The sequence below is a fragment of the Ranitomeya imitator genome, chromosome 4 (assembly GCF_032444005.1).
Source record: "Ranitomeya imitator isolate aRanImi1 chromosome 4, aRanImi1.pri, whole genome shotgun sequence".
Lineage (NCBI taxonomy): Eukaryota > Metazoa > Chordata > Amphibia > Anura > Dendrobatidae > Ranitomeya > Ranitomeya imitator.
In genome coordinates this window covers 335,831,094-335,855,932 of record NC_091285.1, presented here as the reverse complement: position 1 = coordinate 335,855,932, position 24,839 = coordinate 335,831,094, and the positions used below count along the sequence as shown (strand labels likewise).

General features: G+C 44.8%; 1 protein-coding gene across 1 annotated transcript in view; it reads left to right on the top strand.

Annotated features, from left to right (window-relative positions):
- Window positions 1-24,839, top strand: part of ZBED4 (zinc finger BED-type containing 4) — a 131,826-nt gene that overhangs the window by 65,233 nt on the left and 41,754 nt on the right. Inside the window, exon 3 of the transcript XR_011320743.1 lies at window positions 10,667-10,905. The gene's annotated coding sequence lies outside the window, so the exon portion shown is untranslated. The remainder of the gene's footprint in view (window positions 1-10,666; window positions 10,906-24,839) is intronic.

Below are 24,839 nucleotides of genomic sequence, written 5' to 3'. Positions count from 1 at the left end.
ATAAACAACACTATCTGAGTATATAAACTGCTAAGATATACAAAATGTGCTGAAGGCATACAGAGTGCCAGCCTTAGTGGAACCTGTTTATGTGGTGTGTTGATGGTTTATTAGAGGCAGCTATGGTCTATTGCAGTCCCTGTCTTCTACACCGGTCACCAATATCTAGCAGTAGTGTATAATAGAAATGATTAGTCAAACTCATTCTGACAGGTGCCCCGCCCCTATCAAAGTGTGTAACCCCGCCCAGCCTCGTCAGCCAGCTGTCCCGGTGTGTCTGATTTCCCTTTTGATATAGTTTGATTTTGCTAATTTGATCCTGTGATTATTAACCCAGTATTTCTTTTTATATTAGATTTTCTTAATTTGTTTATTTTATATCCTATTAGATTTTCATATTATATGTATGTTGCAGTAGCTGCTATGAGTATGAATGCGTCTGATACTATAACTGCTAGCATCTGCTAAAATGTCTCTACTAACCATTAACTAAATGATGGTCATCTCATTTACGCAGAGTATCCGGCGATTATAACACCATTCTCATTATATGGGTCATATTATATATACATGACCCGTGTTACAACACCCGCAAGTATGAAGCAGTGTGTTTTATACGTTTATAAAAGCAAAGACACGATATTGTAAAAGTTTAAAAGATTTTATTGTTGCAAAATAAATACATCTCAAAGACATTTCAATATAAAAATTCTTACAGAATATAAAAAGTAAAAACATTAAATAGTACAATGAACATACATCATTACACTTCTTACAAAATAATTAATATAGCGTTACAAGGTGTGTACAGCATTTATCCAGTACATTCTTTACATCGTGAGCCACATGGTTTGTAGCATCGGTAGAGACTTTTTTTTTTAGGTAGCAGAGTTCCGCGTGTGGTACCTAATGACGGGGAATGTAAAGATTGAATTGTACGGGGTGTCGGAGCTAGCTTCTGTGGTGTAGATACAGAGCATGTCTCACTGCTGGAAATTTTCAATTCATCTAAAAGCTTCCTAGTAGTGGGGTTACCCACAACTGTAGACGGTATATTTAGCACGGCCATAGCCTGCATAAATGAATCCCAACCCGGAGGTAAATTTCTGCGGGACAGGGCATGACTCTGCATTGTACTACGTACCAAATCCAGTAAGTTAGACCTTGGTATTACGGATCCTTTGAAAATAAATTCAGCTTTATTATTCCAGGCTGTAGCATTTTTATTCTGCAGCAACCTGTTTAGTAAAAATTCAGCATTCTTTTTATATCTTTGGTTTATATGGCTGACAATTTCAGCGATCTCTTGATTTTTATCAGAGTCGGTATTTGGCAATTGTTGCTGACCAAGATCAGGAGTGCTAACAATATTTAAAGCCGTTACTTCTTTTGAGTTGTGCCTCGTATGTACCAAGTAGCGTTGTAGCACAGAGCTATACATTTTAATTTTCACATCATCGGGAATGTCACGACGTTGTAAAATGTCGCCAATTTCACCATCAAGGCGGCGAATAACACTGTCACGTATGTTATCTGTAGTACCTGGTCTTAGTTTGTCTAGCTCCTGTTTGGGCACTGGATACATTTTCTCTGTATGTTCCATTATCTTTTGGCGAGCAGGCTTGTTATTATTGGAATTGCAAAAGCTAAAAGAGGGCCGATAAACCCGCTGGCCTGCTTTAGTAGGCGCTTCTTTTTCTTTATGGGCTGAGATCTGTCGCTCAGGGTGCTTATAGCTTTACGCCACTTCTTTAATATACCTTTTTGGCGTTCTTTCAGCGGAATCCTGCCTTTTAAGATGTTTAAAGCAATCTCGCCTATGGCTGTAATTAAATCACTGCTTGCATTGCGCAAAATAGACTTTCTGACAGTGGGGGTTGCTTTCACCAGGGTTTTTAAGAGCGCCCAGTTACGCCGGAGCCTCTCGGACATCTTTACATCACAACGCACACAGCGTAGAATGTCTGATACCGGGTAAAATTCACTTTTAGAATTGTTTTTCTTTTGAACACAGACAGCGGGCAACGCTGGTGGAAACAACCCAGTCCTTAAGCGCAGATCCTCAGGGGTATTAGCTCTCAAATCTACAAGCAAATACCTGTAAGGGTCCTCAAAAGCTTCTAGGAAAAAAACGTATTTTTCCGGGATACATCTGACGAGCTAGAGTTTCCGGGATACACGTCTGCAGCACCCATTCTCATGCATTCTAGCAGGCCCGTCTAATTCTGGAAAGAGCTATTTTGTAAAACAGCTGCTATATAATATTGAAGCTAATTTTTCTTAGAAACCTGATAATATTGTTTGGTTTTATTTGTGTTGGCAAAAACTATATGATGAAATCTCTCTCTTTTCCCCACGCCAGATTTGTGGAGGGTCTGCCGAATACATTCGTAGATGACGAATTATTCCCACCAAAGAAGGTGAATTTGGCTATTGTTGATGATCTCATAGAGAGTGCTAGTGAAAATTGTGAGATAGAAAAAGCCTTTACCAAGTATGTGCACCACAGAAATCTCAGCATTTTCTACCTGGTACAAAACATATTTTGTCAGGGTAAGAAAAGCCGTACGATAAATTTAAACACAAAGTACATGGTGCTTTTTAATAACCCCCGAGATAAATTACAAATTTTAACTCTCGCTCGTCAGATGTATCCCGGAAAAACACGTTTTTTTCTAGAAGCTTTTGAGGATGCCACGCGGGACCCTTACGGGTATTTGCTTGTAGATTTGAGAGCGAATACCCCTGAGGATCTGCGCTTAAGGACTGGGTTGTTTCCACCAGCGTTGCCCGCTGTCTGTGTTCAAAAGAAAAACACTTCTAAAAAGTGAATTTTACCCAGAATCAGACATTCTACGCTGTGTGCGTTGTGATGTAAAGATGTCTGAGAGGCTCCGGCGTAACTGGGCGCTCTTAAAAACCCTGGTGAAAGCACCCCCGCTGTCAGAAAGTCTATTTTGCGCAATGCAAGCAGTGATTTAATTACAGCCATAGGCGAGATTGCTTTAAACATCTTAAAAGGCAGGATTCTGCTGAAAGAGCGCCAAAAAGGTATATTAAAGAAGTGGCGTAAAGCTACAAGAACCCTGAGCGACAGATCTCAGCCCATAAAGAAAAAGAAGCGCCTACTAAAGCAGGCCGGCGGGTTTATCGGCCCTCTTTTAGCTTTTGCAATTCCAATAATAACAAGCCTGCTCGCCGAAAGATAATGGAACATACAGAGAAAATGTATCTAGTGCCCAAACAGGAGCTAGACAAACTAAGACCAGGTACTACAGATAACATACGCGACAGTGTTATTCGCCGCCTTGATGGTGAAATTGGCGACATTTTACAACGTCGTGACATTCCCGATGATGTGAAAATTAAAATGTATAGCTCTGTGCTACAACGCTACTTGGTACATACGAGGCACAGCTCAAAAGAAGTAACGGCTTTAAATATCGTTAGCACTCCTGATCTTGGTCAGCAACAATTGCCAAATACCGACTCTGATAAAAATCAAGAGATCGCTGAAATTGTCAGCCATATAAACCAAAGATATAAAAAGAATGCTGAATTTTTACTAAACAGGTTGCTGCAGAATAAAAATGTTACAGCCTGGAATAATAAAGCTGAATTTATTTTCAAAGGATCCGTAATACCAAGGTCTAACTTACTGGATTTGGTACGTAGTACAACGCAGAGTCATGCCCTGTCCCGCAGAAATTTACCTCCTTGTGGGTAACCCCACTACTAGGAAGCTTTTAGATGAATTAAAAATTTCCAGCAGTGAGACATGCTCTGTATCTACACCACAGAAGCTAGCTCCGACGCCCCGTACAATTCAATCTTTACATTCCCCGTCATTAGGTACCACACGCGGAACTCTGCTACCTAAAAAAAAAAAAAAGGTCTCTACCGATGCTACAAACCATGTGGCTCACGATGTAAAGAATGTACTGGATAAATGCTGTACACACCTTGTAACGCTATATTAATTATTTTGTAAGAAGTGTAATGATGTATGTTCATTGTACTATTTAATGTTTTTACTTTTTATATTCTGTAAGAATTTTTATATTATTGAAATGTATTTGAGATGTATTTATTTTGCAACAATAAAATCTTTTAAACTTTTACAATATCGTGTCTTTGCTTTTATAAACGTATAAAACACACCGCTTCATACTTGCGGGTGTTGTAACACGGGTCATATATATATAATATGACCCATATAATGAGAATGGTGTTATAATCGCCGGATACTCTGCGTAAATGAGATGACCATCATTTAGTTAATGGTTAGTAGAGACACATTTTAGCAGATGCTAGCAGTTATAGTATCAGACGCATTCATACTCATAGCAGCTACTGCAACATACATATAATATGAAAATCTAATAGGATATAAAATAAACAAATTAAGAAAATCTAATATAAAAAGAAATACTGGGTTAATAATCACAGGATCAAATTAACAAAATCAAACTATATCAAAAGGGAAATCGGACACACAGGGACAGCTGGCTGACGGGGCTGGGTGGGGTCACACACTTTGATACACTTTGATAGGGGCGGGGCACCTGTCAGAATGAGTTTGACTAATCATTTCTATGATACACTACTGCTGGATATTGGTGACCGGTGTAGAAGACAGGGACTGCAATAGACCATAGCTGCCTCTAATAAACCCATCAACACACCACATAAACAGGTTCCACTAAGGCTGGGTTCACATTGCGTTATAGGCGTCCGTTAGACGGACTACGTTATACCAGGGCATAACGCGGTGTAATGCAGGCTGTTAACACCCCCATTAAGTCCTAGGTTGGACGCATCACTAGCGATGTGCCGTCATTGAGTGACGGACCCTGGGACGTGGTCTGCAGTGTTTCCGGGTCCGTCACTGCTAGCGCATATGGAGCATCTGCTAGCTCTATCTGCACTAGCGCGATGACCTAACACAAGTGACGATAACAGCAGCCCGTTAACGCATGTGTTCAACGAGCTGCTATTAACACAATGTGAACCTAGCCTAATACATAATCATCAAAATAAGAGGCCATATGCGCATAAAGGGACAAAAATGGGTTGGCAAAAAGGACACTCACAAAACATGATTCCTACAAGTAACTCACGGAGTTAGGGTATGTGCACATGTTGCAGATTTTGCTGCGGATCTGCAGCAGTTTCCCATGAGTTTACAGTACAATGTAAACCTATGGGAAACCAAAAACGCTGTGCCCATGCTGCGGAATAAAACGTGTGGAAACGCAGCGTTTTATTTTCTGCAGCATGTCAATTCTTTGTGCGGAATCCGCAGTGTTTTTACATCTGCTCCAATAGAAAACTGCAGATGTAAATCCGCAGCGGAATCCGCAATAGAAAACGCGATAAATCCGCAGGAAAAACCGCAGCGGTTTTGCACTGCGGATTTATCAAATCCGCTACGGAAAAATCCGCAGTGTACCATTCCACGTGTGCACATACCCTTATGAGTCCAATCCACATGTGAGTAAAATGCATGAAAATGTATTCCAAAAAATAAACATAAAGTAGTATACAGACTAAAAAAACAAGGTACAGCCAGAGCTCATATGTGAAGGACAAACACCACTGTAATAGCAGGAGAGGGTTAACTCACACATATATGATCGCACCCTACAGATCTATCCATGAGACCTGTTTCAAAAAGTGCATAGTGCAAGTGAAGGTGCAAAGCATAGCTAATCAGTTTTTTTTTCGAGTAATAGTCATTATAGAATACTAGTACGTACAAAGCCTAGGGGAACAACCCATAAGGGGATACAGGTCTTACCCATCAGTCTCTGCCAGTGTGTGTCCTATTTGCAGCCCCACACCCCACGTCTGTCCTGACATCCACATGATGTGTGCATGAGACTCAAGCATGATGGAACAAATCTAAAACAAATTTGGACTTCTGAGAGTGAGACATCCTGTGTGACCGCCTTTTAACCTAGCTCCTGCCTATACAGTCCAATCTGTTAGATCCCACCACTGTCAGAAAATAGTCTGCATGGGATTTGCCCCCGACACTGCTGACTTTCAGGAGCTGTAGCCTTTTTTTCTTCTTTCTGGAAGCCCTGTGTGTGGATCACACAACATTAAAAAGGAGGAGCCTGTGGACTGCGCGAAAGTACTGGTGTGGTTCTCCTGATGACCATTTCTATAACGGGACATTAAGGTCAAAGCCAAACACAGTGCCTGCCGACTGCACAACTCTCCTCTTGCTTACTATCCGGAGATATATGCAGCAAATATACACCACTCCTTACCCACTTAGACACTGCCATCCAAGACTGATATTGTAATCGAACTATGACAGTCTTTCCTCTCCCCAACCCACTGCGGCCTGTAACCTGTTAATCCGATTACCTCCTCTTCTGTCGACTGCCCGTTTACCTCACCCTAATTGTGGGAATTGTAATGGACAAATATCTAATAAAAACCCAAGCAGAGAAATTCACCCGTTCACATGTGCCTTCATTGCTCTGTGCACAATCGTCATCCACAATGCACAAAAGCAAACCCACCTTGAAAACACCTAAACAACCTGCTAAAAGCTCACGCCACCAACCCTCTTCTCAATCGCCTGTGTTACAGATGGATGACAGTTTACCTGTACCATAGCTCTCCCTGTTGTTGAGCTGCTCCGAATCCTCTAATCAATACCCTGCACAGGCAACTTTGGTGGCCTAAGAAGTCTCCAAGCTACTGATGCCACCATTTGACAAACGGTTTGACATTCTTCATGCCTCCATCAATACAGCTATGGCTCAAATTACAACTAAGTCTCATAAAATTACTGAACTGGAAAATAGAGTTCAATCCAATGAAATGGACGGACCTCTCTCCAACAAAGCCAAGCCACAGACCGAGAACTGCGTTATAAGATAGAGGACTTGGAAAAGAGACCACTGTAGCAATCTGCGTTTTGTGGGTGCCCCGAAATCAGTGGGCGGTGAACGTCTTATGGAATACCTTACCAAAGATATCCCTGCTGCCCTTCAGTTGGACCTTGGGAAAGACCCAATGATGATAGAATGAGCACACAGTATAGACCCCCAAAGTCCTACCCAAAATGGCGGAAATATCAGGCCTCGCCCGGTTATAGCAAAATACCTTAATTGTGCCATGAATGAAAGGGTCTTAAGAGCATATCGTCGACATCGAGAACTGACTATCCATGATTCTAAGATTCTAATCTTCCAGGACTTTTCTGCAGCTGTAGCTCAGAAACTCAAGGCATTTGTACCTATCTGTCATCTACTTATCGAAGAAAACATTAGGTTTCAACTGCTCTACCCAGCTAAACTGAAGGTCCAAGATGGAGAATGTGTAACTATTTACGAAGATCCAGAGGTTGCAAACAGAAGATTCCGTCATGCTCGAGATGTCGCAGTGGGGTGATCTACAAAACTCGTTAAACATGTTATCTTATTCTAGGAGGACTGTTGTTTCCGTTATGGAATGTTCTCTTTGGTGATGGCATGGCTCTCCCGGTACACTCCCTGCAAGCTTCTATCACCGATCCGTAAAGTTAACTATGTTGTTTTGTTTGTTGTTATCTATTGCCTTTACCCTCCTGTGCTTCCCCCCCCTTCTCAAATCAGGTACTAAAGGTACCTTCACACTGAACAATTTAACAACGATATCGCTAGCGATCCGTGACGTTGCAGTGTCCTGGATAGCGATATCGTTGTGTTTGACACGCAGCAGCGATCTGGATCCTGCTGTGACATCGTTGGTCGGAGCAGAAAGGCCAGAACTTTATTTCGTCACTGGATCTCCCGCAGACTTCGCTGAATCGGCGTGTGTGACGCCGATTCAGCGATGTCTTCACTGGTAACCAGGGTAAACATCGGGTTACTAAGCGCAGGGCCGCGCTTAGTAACCCGATGTTTACCCTGGTTACCAGTGTAAATGTAAAAAAAAACACTACACACTTACATTCCGGTGTCTGACCCCCGGCGCTCTGCTTCCCTGCACTGTCAGCGCCGGCCGGCCGTAAAGCACAGCGGTGACGTCACCACTCTGTTTTACGGCCAGCCAGCGCTCACAGTCAGTGCAGGAAGCAGAGCGCCGGGGGACAGACACCGGAATGTAAGTGTGTAGTGTTTTTTTTACACTTACACTGGTAACCAGGGTAAACATCGGGTTACTAAGCGCGGCCCTGCGCTTAGTAACCCGATGTTTACCCTGGTTACCAGGGGACTTCGCATAGTTGCTCGCTGGAGAGCTGTCTGTGTGACAGCTCTCCAGCGACCACACAGCGACGCTGCAGCGATCGGCATCGTTGTCTAGATCGCTGCAGCGTCGCTAAATGTGACGGTACCTTTATATATACGGGACTCACCCTCAATGACACGTTTAATATTTGTTCATGCCTGCAGCTCGCTGTGTGTGAAAGGGATGAACCTGGGATCCAGGATGAGTATGCCTCAGACACCAGACTCCTACACCTCACCACATTTTTGTTTTTTGTCATGGAATGTGGCGGGCCTTAACACCCCCCTTAAATGCAAAAAAGTTTTAATACACATGAAATGATTTTTGCCAGATGTGATCTTTCTTCAAGAGACACATTGGAGGGCTGACAACCCTGGCAAATTGTTATTTTCAAGTCAAAAATTGAATTAAGTTTATTTGAGATATTTATTATTCTCTTTCCATGAGGAAATGAGTGGTATCCTTTAGATAAGATCTCATAAGAGGTACAAGTGGAGATAAAATCTTCTCCAATGTGATCGCAAGTGGTGATAGTACGGAATTGATCAAAAATTGGGAGAATTCCTGATTAATAATTATCCGGTTATCCCAGTACTATACACATTGCCGAAGATTCATAAAAATCTGCTTAGACCCCCAGGGAGACCCATAGTGGCCTCCACTAATTCCGTACTATCACCACTTGCGATCACATTGGAGAAGATTTTATCTCCACTTGTACCTCTTATGAGATCTTATCTAAAGGATACCACTCATTTCCTACAATTAATTAGAGATTTGGGCCCTTTGCCCTCCGGCAGCATACTGGTTACCATGTATGTGTCGAGTCTATACACTAACATTGATCATCAGGAAGGTCTTCAGTCAGTTATCAAATATGTCACCACACATGCTAAATTCTCTGATAATCAGTTACAGTTTTGTATTGATGCACTAACCATTATTCTTACCAAGAATTATTTCCTGTTTGAAGACCAATTTTATATTCAAAAGAAAGGCACAGCAATGGGGTCAAACGTTGCGCCCCCATTTGCCAACATATTCATGGACTTCTATGAAACATCGTATGTATATTGTCACCCATTGTTTACATCAAATGTTTTGTTTTGGAGACGTTTTATTGATGACGTATTTTTTATTTGGACTGGTGACGTAACAACCCTCCAGGGTTTTCATGCGGACTTAAACTCTTGTACACCTAACATCACTTTTTCTTTACAGCATAGTAATCAATCAATTAATTTTTTGGATACTTTAATGAAGATAGGGGCGGATGGTATGGTTGACACTGACCTATATGTAAAGTCTACGGCCAAAAAGAGCTTACTTCTATATAGCAGCAACCATCCACGCCACGTTAAGAAAGCACTATCTAAGTCTCAACACGACAGGAGAATTGTCTCCAATCCAGTCCAACGTACTACAAGACATATTGAAATGGATAAGAAATTTCAAGATAGAGGTTATCCTTCAACTTTGAGTGATAATATTGGGGTAACCAATAGACCTATGGAGACACCTAAACATCCTAGAATTGCCTTTGTTAGTGTCTTTCATCCATTCAAATAGCGTATTCAACAAAGTATATTGAAACATTGGAATATTTTACAAAATTCATATCCCACTATTCCCAAATTCAATACCAGACCTATCTTTTGTGACAAGAGATCTGACAATTTGAGGAATTTTTTAGTAAGGGCAGATGTGGGTTCCTCTAGACTTCCGGTGACACAGGGCGTCTTTAGTACCCCACGTAATGGGACATTCCCTTGTTTGGGATGCCTACAGTGTTCAAATGTGATGAAGGGGGACTCATTTACTCACCCACGTTCAGGACAAAGATTTTCCATAAAAGGACACTTCACGTGTAATTCATCATTCATCATATATTTGATTAAGTGTCCATGCGGTCTCGGATATGTTGGCGAAACCACCCAACATATCCGGGACCGCATCTCCCAACACAAGTCTACCATTAGATGTGGGCGTACTCTCCTTCCGGTTCCTGCTCATTTTTCCCAAAACAACCATACAATTGCCCAACTCTGATATCAAGTGATTGATTGGATACCTCCTATGAGAAGAGGTGGTAACAGAATAGAAAAATTGAAAATACGGGAATCCTATTGGATTCATAAGTTACAAACCCTTTCTCCATTTGGCCTCAACAGGGAATATGAGGTTATGTATTAGGTGACCTTATTCTCATAGACCCGATACTATCTATCCCTATTCTTTATTTCAATCTTGGTCCATGTATACATTTCATAATGCACATTATAATTATATGCTATTTGCATGGTATAGTATATATATATTTTATTATTTTCTAATATTTGCGTTTGTATATCCCAAATATTATGATAGTGTGCACTTTATATTATAAGTGTCTAACATTTTGGTTTTTTTCTCATGGTCTTTTTCTTCTTCACAGACAGGCGCTGACCTGCGCTGAGTTATAAATAGGAAGAGTCACATGATCGGCCGGACTTTTTCGGCTTTTTCCGGTGGCTTTCTGCCTGATTCGGCTTGCTAGCCGCGCATGCGCACTTCACATTGCCACCCGGAAGTGCTATCATACCGGGTTCACCCAGGCAGCTTAAGAGGACGCATGTTCTCAGCGTCCTGGCACCGCACTTCGGTCCTCGGCAAGCTACCGATTCACTGCCTCGGGTAAGACCATGTCACCTTCTATTTGTCACGCTATCTGGCGGCTGCCAGTATGGGGGATTTCACTTCATCTAATTACACCGCACCCCGGACCTCTTTTGTTTCTCATTGGTTTCATATTATCTTGCATTGGGAACGATTTTCCCTGTCATATCTCTGGAATATTATTGTCCTGTGGACTTATTACATGTTTTTTCTCCTTGTTTTTTCTCCCGGTCTCACTTCCTGGTTTCCTTATAGTGAATCATATACTCACGGACATAACCTTTCAGTAGATTATCGGCAGCATGATATGTACTTTTTTTGATATCTTATAGTGAGACACATATTTATATTTTTGGCAGTGAGATTCATAATTTTGGCAGCAATACTTTCAGTCCTTTCTTCTTTATATTTATCATATTGGACTCAACCTGGTATTGTTAGTAGTATGACTATGGGACAATATCTATTTTTCGTTTCTTACTCAGTAGGGGGACTTGATTTTGACATCAATTATCTGTGCTCCTTGCATGTATGATGGAGTCTTTCATTTTTTACTGTTATTCAATTCAAGTTTATTACAAAATTATGTATATACTTTATTTCATTCTATTGTTTTGTTCAATTTTTATGTACTAAATACAATTTTGTATTGTCTTATATTCAGATATCTCTTGATAAAGGCTTATGATATAGCCGAAACGTTGAATTACGATACCCATGTCATATACCTCTATGGTCCTTATGTTGTGCGATATTGATTTGAATTGATCTGAATATGGAAAGAGAATAATAAATATCTCAAATAAACTTATTTCAATTTTTGACTTGAAAATAACAGTGTGCCGGATTTTTTTCTTGAGACTGTTTGATATTTTCCAGAGCACCTGTTACTATTAAGCAGTGAGCCACTCCTTGATCTACTCTGAAGCCTGGCAAATTATCAGCACCTTGGATAGGCGATTGTTATACTGCCTCACATACTTCATCGTCACGTGGAGTAGCCATCCTTATTAAAAAGAGCCTACCATGTTCCATCCAAGACTCTATCAGCCACAGCCAGGATAGATATCTGATTCTGAAAGTGGAAATAGCCGGTAAACTATATATTTTTGGTCAATCTCTATGCTCCCAACCATGACCAACATCACTTCTACTTATCATTTCTCCAGATTCCTTTAGGACTTGGGCCTAACCATTTAATAGTAGGAGTAGATTTTAACTTAGTACCATGTCCTGCCTCAGACTGCTCCTCACCCTCCCCACAGACCTCAGTAGCCACCGCTTTTCTCCTAGACTTTATGGAACATGTTGTGAATTCTGTTATCGAACTCCCTCCTGTGGTCATGAATGGTACTTCGGCGAGTTCTGTCCATGGACTCCCTCTGGTCGCTGTGAGTGGAGCTGCTGCTTCTGAGGTTCCTTCCACAGGTGACGTGGTTTATTCTTTGGCTGGCTGTTCTATTTAACTCCACTCAGATCGTTACTCCATGCCAGCTGTCAATGTTCTTGTACTGGTTCAGTTCGCTCTTGGATCTTTCTGGTGACCTGTCTACTCCAGCAGAAGCTAAGTTCCTGCTAGTTAATTATTTGTTCTTTGTTTCCTTGTCCAGCTGGCTATCATGATCTTGCCCTGCTAGCTGGTGTAACAACTCTGCTGGCATCACGTCATGGCCTCACATCTCTCACACTATCTTACCCACTGCTCCAGGCCATGATGTGGTTTCTGTTTCATGCCAGCTCCATGTTCTGTGTCTCTGCTCTCTGCATGCCTCATGGCTATGTGTATAGGGGGCCGGTGCCTGAACTCTCTGGTTCTTATAGGAATCAGGTGCATCTGTCTAATCAGTTCCTGACCAATTATCTAGAGGCCTCCTGTATATAGTGCAGCTCCACCCTGTGGTCTGGGCCTGTGCAATGTGTTAGCTCAGTTAGTGTTTAGCTGCTGAGTTTGCCTGGCCTTGCTCTGAGTTACTCCCTCTCTGGAGGCTTTTCTCTGTGCTATTGCCTTGATCTTGTAGTCCGCCCTCCAGGAGGCAGAATATCCTAGTCCCTGTGTCTTTGTCCCTGTGTCTTGTTCCATTGCCTTGTCTGTACTTAGTCTTATCTCGGTCTCCTTGTCTGTGGCTTCCTTCCCTGCTGTGTCTTTCCTTGTGTTCTCAGTCTGCTTACACTCCGCACTCTTGCGGCTCTGCCTGCTCTGTATCTTGGTGGCTTTGCCGCTGCTCCGCACTCCTGCGGTTCTGCTCCGTTCTACTCTGCTCCGCTCCCGTTGCTGCAGAAACCTTTTGCTGCAGTTCCTCTCTGCAATCCTTGCGGTTCCACTCTGCTTAGCTTCTGCAGTATCTCTTGCTGCAGCTTCTCTCCACATTCTTTGTGGCTCTGCTCAGCTTTTGTTGCTACGCTTTCTCTTGCTGCTTTTCCACTCCTATCTGCAGTCTTGCACTCCTCTCCTGTGTGAACAGGTCCCTACCTGTTTCTTCATACCTCATTCCTTTCTGCTTGTTTCCTTTCCTGCACCTCCTGTGTGAACAGGTCCCAACCTGTTCCTTCATATTTCATATCTGTTCCTGCACCTCCAGTGTGAACAGGTCCCTACCTGTTCCTCCAAACTACATATCTGTACCTGCACCTCCAGTATGAACAGGCCCCTACCTGTTCTTCCAAACTACATATCTGTACCTGCACCTCCAGTGTGAACAGGCCCCTACCTGTTCCTCCAAACTACATATCTGTACCTGCACCTCCAGTGTGAACAGGCCTCTACCTGTTCCTTCATATACCACATCAACCAATCCTGTGTTCCTGCCAGTCCTGCCGTTCCTGCCCTGCCTTCCAGTCCTGTGTTCCTGCTGTCCTAGCCAGTCCTGTGTTCTCTGCCGTGTCTCTGCCAGCCTACTCGTCTGAGTTCCAGCCGTGCTCTTCTGCCAGTCCTGCCTAATGCCCGCACCAATCCTGGTGTTCCTGTCTCCCAAGTGGGATCAGCAGCCACAGTCAGACACCACCCTGGAGTAGCACCTGGCAGCTGCCTGCTGCACAAGCCTGACCTCACCATCAGAGGCTCCAGTGAAAACCCAGGCAGCTGTCATAGTCACGCCCCTTCCAGGGTAGTCTGGTTTGTGGCACAGTGGGGCCACAAACCCCCCGAGCTCACGCCCACCAGTCAGGGCGTGAGCGTGACAGTTTGCACAGGCCATGGCCTCCGCTGTATCCCATGTCATACCGCTCTGGCATGTCATACCGCTTCCTGGTGGCCTTCCGTAAAGTCTTTGACATGCCTCGTCCTGCTGCTCCTGTGAAGTCTTCCCCATCTAGATCCGAGAGGCGCTCCAGACGGGCGAAACCCGTGAAGAAACCTCCACATCAAGCCATGACTGTCTGTGATCCTCCAGTTCCTCTACCCGTTAAAGCAGCTACTCAAATAGAACCCAAAAAGACTGTCAAGAGTGGACTGGCAAAGCACCAGTCTAAGACCAGTCGTAAGAAGGGCTTACTATGTCGCTGCTGTTGTGAGGGACACCTGGATAGCCTCTGTCCAGGGGATCTAAAGCTCCAAAACCTCGGGCCAGTAGGAGAGACTGCCCTAGGTGAGAATAATTCCCTTCCGCTAAAGTCTGTGTCTGTTCCGGTGCCTTGTGGGAGCTTCGGCCCTGCAGATATATTCAAGCTGCTAACCAGACGGAGTCTAAATGTGGTTCCTGTTCCACTATTCCAGAATCCTGTGAAGGTGTTTGGTGATGCTCGAGCCCTACTTATGAACAGGGCAGTGAGAATCTGGAATTGCTTGCCTGAGGAGGTGGTGATGGCGAACTCAGTCGAGGGGGTCAAGAGAGGCCTGGATGTCTTCCTGGAGCAGAACAATATTGTATCATACAATTATTAGGTTCTGTAGAAGGACGTAAATCTGGGGATTTATTATGATGGAATATAGGCTGAACTGGATGGACAAATGTCTTTTTTCGGCCTTATTAACTATGTTACTATGTAACAGTCCAGTGTTGAAGGGACAACTACAGCTCCAAATGGGAGCATTATATGCGGAGAAATTTGTTTTCCACTTGTTGACCAGTCCGCGCGTCGGTCGTTCTGAACCGGATACCCTGCTGCCCGTTCCGGCCCGAAGACCCAGCGTGGTTCTGCGTTTGGAACTATCAAGTCTCCAGAAGTTTCTTGTTCCTAAACTGCAAGGTCAATGTACAGTGTTGATATCTTCTCCACCTAATCAGCTGGCTATTGAGTCACAGTGTGCTGACCTCACTGAAGTAAAGGAAGCAGTGGCGTCCTCTCCGCACACCTCCAGTGACCAGTTCCCATGAACATCCCTGTCACTTAAAAAATTTTCCCTGAACTTTGGGAAGAAGATGCTTCCTGTAATGATGCCTTCAGATTCCATGTGGCAGGTGGATGAAGAAGTTGAAGCTGAAGCTCTTGCATCCCTGTTCTTCACCAGTCCGGAGGAAGAGATGGTCCAGTTTTGTCTGAGTAACAAGCTGATGGGGCTTCCTGAATGTATGGCTTCTGCTTCCAAGTGGCTACTTGATACTAAGACAGAGACTTACTCATCCTCTAATCTAGAAGAAGAGGTCCAGTTTTTTCAGGGTACCAGGCTGAAGATGTTTCCTGTATGTATGCCTCCAGTTTCCATCTGGCTATTTGGTGAAGATCCCAAGACAGAAGTATTCTCATCTCTGCTTCCCACCGGTCTAAAGGAGAAGGTCCAATTTTCTTGTAATGATGGGCTTAAGTTGGATCCAGTGAACGTGTCTTCAGTTTCCAAGGAATCACATTATGTTGTGGTCAAATCGCAAGCTTCCAAGTCCCTGCTTTCAATTAACCAGGTGAAAGAAGTCCTGGCCCTTGCATCTTCTGTGTGGGAAGCTAATCTTACTGGACTCAAAGAGACTGGGCAACCTGAGATCTCTAATGTCTCATATACCTCATTCTACCAGGGGAATATTGTGATGGCTCTGACTATGTGTGCTCCTATCCTTCGTCTACAAGTTATTCTGGCGAGCTTGAAGAAGAGGGGCCGTAAAGGGGGGGGGGTACTGTAACAACTCTGGCATCACGTCATGGCCTCACATCTCTCACACTATCTTACCCACTGCTCCAGGTCATGATGTGGTTTCTGTTTCATGCCAGCTCCATGTTCTGTGTCTCTGCTCTCTGCATGCCTCATGGCTATGTGTATAGGGGCCGGCGCCTGAACTCTCTGGTTCTTATAGGAATCAGGTGCATCTGTCTAATCAGTTCCTGACCAATTATGTAGAGGCCTCCTGTATATAGTGCAGCTCCACCCTGTGGTCTGGGCCTGTGCAATGTGTTAGCTCAGTTAGTATTTAGCTGCTGAGTTTGCCTGGCCTTGCTCTGAGTTACTCCCTCTCTGGAGGCTTTTCTCTGTGCTATTGCCTTGATCTTGTAGTCCGCCCTCCAGGAGGCAGAATATCCTGGTCCCTGTGTCTTTGTCCCTGTGTCTTGTTCCATTGCCTTGTCTGTACTTAGTCTTATCTCGGTCTCCTTGTCTGTGGCTTCCTTCCCTGCTGTGTCTTTCCTTGTGTTCTCAGTCTGCTTACACTCCGCACTCTTGCGGCTCTGCCTGCTCTGTATCTTGGTGGCTTTGCCGCTGCTCCGCACTCCTGCGGTTCTGCTCCGTTCTACTCTGCTCCGCTCCCATTGCTGCAGAAACCTTTTGCTGCAGTTCCTCTCTGCAATCCTTGCGGTTCCACTCTGCTTAGCTTCTGCAGTATCTCTTGCTGCAGCTTCTCTCCACATTCTTTGTGGCTCTGCTCAGCTTTTGTTGCTACGCTATCTCTTGCTGCTTTTCCACTCCTATCTGCAGTCTTGCACTCCTCTCCTGTGTGAACAGGTCCCTACCTGTTTCTTCATACCTCATTCCTTTCTGCTTGTTTCCTTTCCTGCACCTCCTGTGTGAACAGGTCCCTACCTGTTCCTTCATATTTCATATCTGTTCCTGCACCTCCAGTGTGAACAGGTCCCTACCTGTTCCTCCAAACTACATATCTGTTCCTGCACCTCCAGTGTGAACAAGTCCCTACCTGTTCCTCCAAACTACATATCTGTACCTGCACCTCCAGTGTGAACAAGTCCCTACCTGTTCCTCCAAACTACATATCTGTACCTGCACCTCCAGTGTGAACAGGCCCCTACCTGTTCCTCCAAACTACATATCTGTTCCTGCACCTCCAGTGTGAACAGGTCCCTACCTGTTCCTCCAAACTACATATCTGTACCTGCACCTCCAGTGTGAACAGGCCCCTACCTGTTCCTTCATATACCACATCAACCAATCCTGTGTTCCTGCCAGTCCTGCCGTTCCTGCCCTGCCTTCCAGTCCTGTGTTCTCTGCAGTGCCTCCCAATCCTGTGTTCCTGCCGTTCCTGCCCTGCCTTCCAGTCCTGTGTTCCTGCTGTCCTAGCCAGTCCTGTGTTCTCTGCTGTGTCTCTGCCAGTCTACTCGTCTGAGTTCCAGCCGTGCTCTTCTGCCAGTCCTGCCTAATGCCCGCACCAATCCTGGTGTTCCTGTCTCCCAAGTGGGATCAGCAGCCACAGCCAGACACCACCCTGGAGTAGCACCTGGCAGCTGCCTGCTGCACAAGCCTGACCTCACCATCAGAGGCTCCAGTGAAAACCCAGGCAGCTGTCATAGTCACGCCCCTTCCAGGGTAGTCTGGTTTGTGGCACAGTGGGGCTGTGAAGAGGCGTCTAGGCCGTGTTAGGTACGCTCCACGGCTATTTCTAGTTGTGTGATAGGATTAGGGGTTGCGGTCAGCAGAGCTCCCACTTCTCAGAGCTTGTCCTGTGTTGGCTTAACCATCAGGTCGTTCCGGGTGCTCCTAACCACCAGGTCCATAACAGTACAGCTGGCCCGAAGTATTAATGCATCTCAATAGAGGGATAAGAGAAGTTCTGAGACCATTTTTTTTTCTCTGCAGTGTTTTTTGTCTTTCTTTTCCCCTAAACCTTTGGGTGGTTCAGGACACAGGTGTAGATCATCTCACTGCAAGGGTACAAAACATTCAAGATTTTGTGGTTCAGAATCCGATGTTAGAGCCTAGAATTCCAATTCCTGATTTGTTTTCTGGGGATAGATCTAAGTTCCTGAATTTCAAAAATAATTGTAAACTGTTTCTAGCTTTGCAACCCCGCTCCTCTGGTGACCCCATTCAACAAGTAAAAATCATTGTTTCTTTGTTGCGTGGTGACCCTCAAGACTGGGCATTTTCCCTTGCGCCAGAGGATCCTGCATTGCGTGATGTAGATGCGTTTTTTCTGGCGCTTGGATTGCTTTATGATGAACCAAATTCAGTGGATCAGGCAGAGAAAATCTTGCTGGCTTTGTGTCAGGGTCAGGATGAAGCGGAGGTGTACTGTCAGAAGTTTAGAAAGTGGTCTGTGCTTACTCAGTGGAATGAGTGTGCCCTGGCAGCAATTTTCAGAAAGGGTCTTTCTGAAGCCCTTAAGGATGTCATGGTGGGATTTCCCACGCCTGCTGGTCTGAATGAGTCTATGTCCTTGGCCATTCAGATCGATCGGCACTTGCATGAGTGCAAAGCTGTGCACCATTTGGCGGTATTCTCTGAGCATAGGCCTGAGCCTATGCAATGTGATAGGACTTTGACCAGAGCTGAACGGCAAGAACACAGGCATCGGAATGGGCTGTGTTTTTACTGTGGTGATTCCACTCATGCTATCTCCGATTGTCCTAAGCGCACTAAGCGGTTCGCTAAGTCTGCCACTATTGGTACGGTACAGTCTAAATTTCTTTTGTTCATTACTCTGATTTGCTCTTTGTCGTCCTATTCTGTTATGGCATTTGTGGATTCAGGCGCTGCCCTGAATTTGATGGACTTGGAGTTTGCCAGGCGCTGTGGTTTTTTCTTGGAGCCCTTGCAGTATCCTATTCCATTGAGAGGAATTGATGCTACGCCTTTGGCCAAGAATAAGCCTCAGTACTGGACTCAATTGACCATGTGCATGGCTCCTGCACATCAGGAGGATATTCGCTTTTTGGTGTTGCATAATCTGCATGATGTGGTCGTTTTGGTGTTGCCATGGCTACAGGTCCATAATCCAGTATTGGATTGGAAATCTATGTCTGTGTCCAGCTGGGGTTGTCAAGGGGTACATGGTGATGTTCCATTGCTGTCAATTTCGCCTTCCACTCCTTCTGAAGTCCCTGAGTTTCTGTCGGATTACCGGGATGTATTTGAGGAGCCCAAATCCGGTGCCTTACCGCCTCATAGGGATTGCGATTGTGCTATTAATTTGATTCCTGGTAGTAAGTTTCCTAAGGGCCGACTGTTTAATTTATCTGTGCCAGAGCACGCCGCTATGCGGAGTTATATAAAGGAATCCTTGGAGAAAGGTCATATTCGCCCGTCGTCATCACCGTTGGGAGCAGGGTTCTTTTTTGTGGCCAAGAAGGATGGCTCTTTGAGACCTTGTATTGATTACCGCCTTCTTAATAAGATCACAGTCAAATTTCAGTACCCTTTGCCGTTGCTGTCTGATTTGTTTGCTCGGATTAAGGGGGCTAGTTGGTTCACCAAGATAGATCTTCGAGGGGCGTATAATCTTGTGCGAATTAAACAGGGCGATCAATGGAAAACAGCATTTAATACGCCCGATGGCCATTTTGAGTACCTGGTTATGCCATTCGGGCTTTCTAATGCTCCATCTGTGTTTCAGTCCTTTATGCATGACATCTTCCGAGAGTACCTGGATAGATTCATGATTGTATATTTGGATGATATTTTGGTTTTTTCGGATGATTGGGAGTCTCATGTGAAGCAGGTCAGAATGGTGTTCCAGGTCCTTCGTGCGAATTCCTTGTTTGTGAAGGGGTCGAAATGTCTCTTTGGGGTTCAGAAGGTTTCATTTTTGGGTTTCATTTTTTCCCCTTCTACTATCGAGATGGACCCTGTTAAAGTTCAGGCCATTTATGATTGGACTCAGCCGACATCTGTGAAGAGCCTGCAGAAGTTCCTGGGCTTTGCTAATTTTTACCGTCGCTTCATCGCTAATTTTTCTAGTGTTGCTAAACCGTTGACTGATTTGACCAAGAAAGGTGCTCATGTGGTCAATTGGTCCTCTGCGGCTGTAGAGGCGTTTCAGGAGTTGAAGCATCATTTTTCTTCTGCCCCTGTGTTGTGCCAGCCAGATGTTTCGCTCCCGTTTCAGGTCGAGGTTGATGCTTCTGAGATTGGAGCAGGGGCTGTTTTGTCGCAAAGAAGTTCTGATGGCTCGGTGATGAAACCATGTGCCTTCTTTTCTGGAAAATTCTCGCCTGCTGAGCGCAATTATGATGTTGGCAATCGAGAGTTGTTGGCCTTGAAGTGGGCATTCGAGGAGTGGCGACATTGGCTTGAAGGAGCCAAGCATCGCGTGGTGGTCTTGATGGATCACAAGAATTTGACTTATCTCGAGTCTCCCAAACGGTTGAATCCTAGACAGGATCGATGGTCGCTGTTTTTCTCCTGTTTTGATTTTGTGGTTTCGTACCTTCCGGGCTCTAAGAATGTGAAGGCTGATGCCCTGTCAAGGAGTTTTGTGCCTGACTCTCCGGATGTTCCTGAGCCGGCGGGTATTCTCAAAGAGGGGGTAATTTTGTCTGCCATCTTCCCTGATTTGCGGCGCGTGCTGCAGAAGTTTCAGGCTGATAGACCTGACCGTTGCCCAGCGGAGAAACTGTTTGTCCCTGATAGATGGACTAGTAGAGTTATCTCTGAGGTTCATTGTTCGGTGTTGGCGGGTCATCCTGGAATCTTTGGTACCAGAGATTTGGTGGCTAGATCCTTTTGGTGGCCTTCTTTGTCACGGGATGTGCGTTCTTTTGTGCAGTCCTGTGGGACTTGTGCTCGGGCTAAGCCCTGCTGTTCTCGTGCCAGTGGGTTGCTTTTGCCCTTGCCGGTCCCGAAGAGGCCCTGGACGCATATTTCCATGGATTTTATTTCAGATCTCCCTGTCTCTCAAAGGATGTCGGTCATCTGGGTGGTTTGTGATCGCTTCTCTAAGATGGTCCATTTGGTACCCTTGTCTAAATTGCCTTCCTCCTCTGATTTGGTGCCATTGTTTTTCCAGCATGTGGTTCGTTTGCATGGCATTCCGGAGAACATCGTCTCGGACAGAGGTTCCCAGTTTGTTTTGAGGTTTTGGCGGTCCTTTTGTGCTAAGATGGGCATTGATTTGTCTTTTTCTTCGGCTTTCCATCCTCAGACAAATGGCCAAACCGAACGAACTAATCAGACTTTGGAAACATATCTGAGATGCTTTGTTTCTGCTGATCAGGATGATTGGGTGTCCTTCTTGCCTTTGGTGAGTTCGCCCTTAATAATCGGGCCAGCTCGGCTACTTTGGTTTTGCCTTTTTTCTGTAATTCTGGTTTCCATCCTCGTTTCTCTTCAGGGCAGGTTGAGCCTTCGGACTGTCCTGGTGGTGGACAGGTTGCAGCAGATTTGGACTCATGTGGTGGACAATTTGACGTTGTCCCAGGAGAAGGCTTAATGTTTCGCTAACCGCCGGCGCTGTGTTGGTCCCTGACTTCGTGTTGGGGATTTGGTTTGGTTGTCATCTCGTCATGTTTCTATGAAGGTTTCCTCTCCTAAGTTTAAGCCTCGTTTCATTGGTCCGTATAAGATTTCTGAAGTTCTCAATCCTGTGTCATTTCGTTTGGCTCTTCCAGCTTCTTTTGCCATCCATAATGTGTTCCATAGGTCATTATTGCGGAGATACGTGGCGCCTATGGTTCCCTCCGTTGATCCTCCTCCCCCGGTGTTGGTCGAGGGGGAGTTGGAGTATGGGGTGGAGAAGATTTTGGATTCTCGTATTTCGAGACGGAAACTCCAGTACCTGGTCAAGTGGAAGGGTTATGGTCAGGAAGATAATTCCTGGGTTTTTGCCTTTGATGTTCATGCTGCCGATCTAGTTCGTGCCTTTCATTTGGTTCGTCCTGATCGGCCTGGGGGCTCTGGTGAGGGTTCGGTGACCCCTCCTCAAGGGGGGGGTACTGTTGTGAATTCTGTTATCGAACTCCCTCCTGTGGTCATGAATGGTACTTTGGCGAGTTCTGTCCATGGACTCCCTCTGGTGGCTGTGAGTGGAGCTGCTGCTTCTGAGGTTCCTTCCACAGGTGACATGGTCTATTCTTTGGCTGGCTGTTCTATTTAACTCCACTCAGATCGTTACTCCATTCCAGCTGTCAATGTTCTTGTACTGGTTCAGTTCGCTCTTGGATCTTTCTGGTGACCTGTCTACTCCAGCAGAAGCTAAGTTCCTGCTAGTTAATTATTTGTTCTTTGTTTCCTTGTCCAGCTGGCTATCATGATCTTGCCCTGCTAGCTGGAAGCTCTGGGATGCAGAGTGGCACCTCCGCACCGTGAGTCGGTGCGGAGGTCTTTTTGCACACTCTGCGTGGTCTTTTGGTAGGGTTTTGTGCTGACCGCAAAGTTACCTTTCCTATCCTCAGTCTGTTTAGTAAGTCTGGCCTCCCTTTGCTAAAACCTGTTTCATTTCTGTGTTTGTGACTTTCATCTTAACTCACAGTCAATATATGTGGGGGGCTGCCCTTTCCTTTGGGGAATTTCTCTGAGGCAAGTTAGGCTTTATTTTCTATCTTTAGGGCTAGTTAGCTCTTAGGCTGTGAAGAGGCGTCTAGGTCGTGTTAGGTACGCTCCACGGCTATTTCTAGTTGTGTGATAGGATTAGGGGTTGCGGTCAGCAGAGCTCCAACTTCTCAGAGCTTGTCCGGTGTTGGCTTAACCATCAGGTCGTTCCGGGTGCTCCTAACCACCAGGTCCATAACAGGAACAGCTCTCACTCTGTGATCCGTGGAGAGTGACTGACTCTTCAGTTAGCGAATACACGTCATTCCCTTACTCACCAGTCCTTCTCCTGTATTGACTATTTCCTCATCTCCACACAACTATTTACCCAACATCATGATTCTCGCATCCACCCAATACTGATCTCAGATCATGCTCCCATTTCATTATCCCTGACTTTAACAGACCCAAGCCCCCAGACATGACATTGGAGATTTCCATCCTACCTGACAGAATCAGAGGATTTCAAAACCTTTCTTAAATTACACTGGAATGACTTCCTAGATGACATCATCCATTCGGACAATATCCCTCTACTCTGGGCCACTTCTAAGGCTGTCATGAGAGGCCATATCATCGGTTAACTGTCATGCAGGAAAATACATAGAAAGAAATTTGATGCCTTACATGCCTCCCTCCTTCAGACTCAGACAACACTTGCCCTGTCCCCATCCCCTGATGCACAACAAGCTTATTCTATGGCTAAACATCTCCTGGACTCTTATACATTCCGAATCACACTGGCAAATCCAATTAACCTGAAATAAATTTTACTGCTGAGGAAATAAGACTGGCAAATTGCTAGCTATCCTAAATAAAAGAAAACCCACCCTACAAACCAGTTATAAAACTGCAGAACCCCATAACAGTGACTGCTATTAGGACCTACACAGAGCCTCCCCTGCCAATCTCGCCACAATTAACTCCTTTTTGAACTTTATTAACCCCTTTCTGACATTAGACGTACTATCCCGTCGAGGTGGGGTGGGCCCCTATGACCACCGACAGGATAGTACTTCATACGCGATCGGCCGCGCTCAAGGAGAGAGCGCGGCCGGGTGTCAGCTGCCTATCGCAGCTGACATCTGGCACTATGTGCCAGGAGCGGTCACGGACCGCTCCCGGCACATTAACCCCCGGCACATCACGATCAAACATGATCGCGATGTGCCGGCGGTACAGGGAAGCATCGCGCAGGGAGGGGGCTCCCTGCGGGCTTCCCTGAGCCCCCCGCAGCAACGCGATGTGATCGCGTTGCTGCGAGGGTCTCCCTACCTCCCTCCCTGTAGCAGGCCCGGATCCAAGATGGTCGTGGCATCCGAATCCTGCAGGGAGGGAGATGGCTTCACAGAGCCTGCTCAGGGCAGGCACTGTGAAGCCTGCAGTGCTCTGAGACACATCAATGATCTGACAGAATGCTATGCAAACCAATCTGTGATGTCCCCCCCCCCCCCGGGACAAAGTAAAAAAGTTAAAAAAAAAATTTCCAAATGTGTAAAAAAAAAAAATAAAAATAAAAATATTCCTAAATAATGAAAAAAAAATATATATTATTCCCATAAATACATTTCTTTATCTAAATAAAAAAAACAACAATAAAACTGCACATATTTAGTATCGCCGCGTCCGTAACGACCCACCTATAAAACTGGCCCACTAGTTAACCCCTTCAGTAAAAACCGTAAGAAAAAAAAAACGAGGCAGAAAACAACGCTTTATTATCATACCGCCGAACAAAAAGTGGAATAACACGTGAACAAAAAGACATATATAAATAACCATGGTACCGCTGAAAATGTCATCTTGACCCGCAAAAAACGAGCCGCTATACAGCATCATCAGCAAAAAATAAAAAAGTTATAGTGAGAATAAAGCGATGCAAAAATAATTATTTTTTCTATAAAATAGTTTTTATCGTATAAAAGCGCCAAAACATTAAAAAATGATATAAATGAGGTGTCGCTGTAATCGTACTGACCCGAAGAATAAAACTGCTTTATCAATTTTACCAAACGCGGAACGGTATAAACACCTCCCCCAAAAGAAAATCATGAATAGCTGGTTTTTGGCCATTCTGCCTCACAAAAAACAAGACCTCACATGACTCTGTGGACCAAAATATGGAAAAATGTGGTAATGCAAAAAATATTTTTGCAATAAAAAGCGTCTTTCAGTGTGTGACGGCTGCCAATCATAAAAATCCGCTAAAAAACCCGCTATAAAAGTAAATCAAACCCCCCTTCATCACCCCCTTAGTTAGGGAAAAATTAAAAAAATGTACTTATTTCCATTTTCCCATTAGGGTTAGGTCTAGAATTAGGGTTAGGGCTAGGGT